Source organism: Cucurbita moschata, unplaced genomic scaffold, assembly GCF_002738365.1.
Source record: "Cucurbita moschata cultivar Rifu unplaced genomic scaffold, Cmos_1.0 Cmo_Scf00068, whole genome shotgun sequence".
Lineage (NCBI taxonomy): Eukaryota > Viridiplantae > Streptophyta > Magnoliopsida > Cucurbitales > Cucurbitaceae > Cucurbita > Cucurbita moschata.
In genome coordinates, this window is record NW_019268584.1 from 714494 (window position 1) to 715890 (window position 1397).

Genomic DNA, 1397 nt, shown 5'->3' on the forward strand with positions numbered 1-1397 from the left:
TTTTATACATACCCTTTTCTAATTTTCTAGTTTAGGTACTTATTAAGGTGGGGAGATGCTAGAGAGATCTACTATTATAGAGGGGTGTCGACCCGAAATGTATTGTAGTTGTATTCAACCTAGGACATCAATTAGTTGTATAATTAATTTTTGGGGTTCATTTAGAATTGTTTTGTATCCCATGCACTTTTTTTTCTTTTGTAAATAACTTAGAATTTCTGACATAGGTGTTGTATCTCTTGTAAAGCCAAATTTATTTTTCTTTCCAGTTCAATTTGTCCAAACCTCTCAAATCTGGTCCGGACAGATTCAACATCGGTTAGAGAGCGGAATGAAGCATTCCTCGTAATAACGGTGTGAATACCTCTATGAGATCGTGGGGTAATAAGACAAAGCTGACAATATCCTTTAACGGTGACCTTTGGCTAGTACAAAAAAAAAAAAAAAAGTTTTTCGTCGTGGAAGAAATTTGAACTTTTCCTAAGAGATTTGAACTCTTGGGGGGAAACCTCATGTACTTAAGAGCCGAATGAAGCATTCCTTGTAATAAGGGTGTGAATACCTCTATGAGATCGTGAGGTAACAAGACAAAGCCGACAATATCCTAAAAAAGCTTTTGGTCGCCTAAGAAATTTGAACTCTTCCTAAGAGATTTGAACTCTTGGGGGGAAACCCCATGTACTTATAGCCGAATGAAGCATTCCTTGTAATAAGGGTGTGAATACCTCTATGAGATCATGAGGTAACAAGACAAAGCCGACGATATCCTTTAGCGGTGTCCTTTGGATAGTACAAAAAAAAAGAAAAAAAAGGCTTTTTGTTGTCTAAGAGATTTGAACTCTTGAGGGGAAACTCCATGTACTTAGCAGGCACACGCCTTAACCACTCGACCAAAGCAACTTTTTATTTTTGGCATGAATCTTGAAAAGGCACTAGAGACAACAAAGGTAGATGATTGATGAGGAATCAATTAGAACTTTGTGACCTACATGGTAGATTAGAGCGCTATAAAGGTTAAGCCCGAACTTCTTATAGACCAAAGGAAAGTCATGAAAACCTAGTATTAGAATGAAGCGACGAGAGCCTACAAGTAGGTTGGTTACTAACTATATTTTTATACATACCCCTTTCTTCTTCTCTAGTTCATTTACTTTTTAAGGTGGGGAGATGCTCGAGAGCTCTACTATCATACAAGGGTGTCGACTCGAAGTGTATTGTAGTTGTATTCGACCTGGGGCATCAACTAGTTGTAAAATTTTTAGGGTTCATTATGAATGGTTCTGTATCCCATGCCATTTTTATCTTCTATAAATAACTTTGAATTTCTAACATAGGTGTTGTATGTCTTACACTGTGGAAAATTTATTTTTTTGTTGAAGTTCAATTTGTCGAATTCT

At 36.6% G+C, this 1397-nt stretch overlaps 1 non-coding gene across 1 annotated transcript; it reads right to left on the minus strand.

Annotated features, from left to right (window-relative positions):
- Positions 1 to 818: 818 nt before the first annotated feature.
- On the minus strand, positions 819 to 900 carry TRNAS-GCU. The gene has a single exon. It is a non-coding gene; the product is annotated as a tRNA-Ser (tRNA).
- Positions 901 to 1397: the final 497 nt, after the last annotated feature.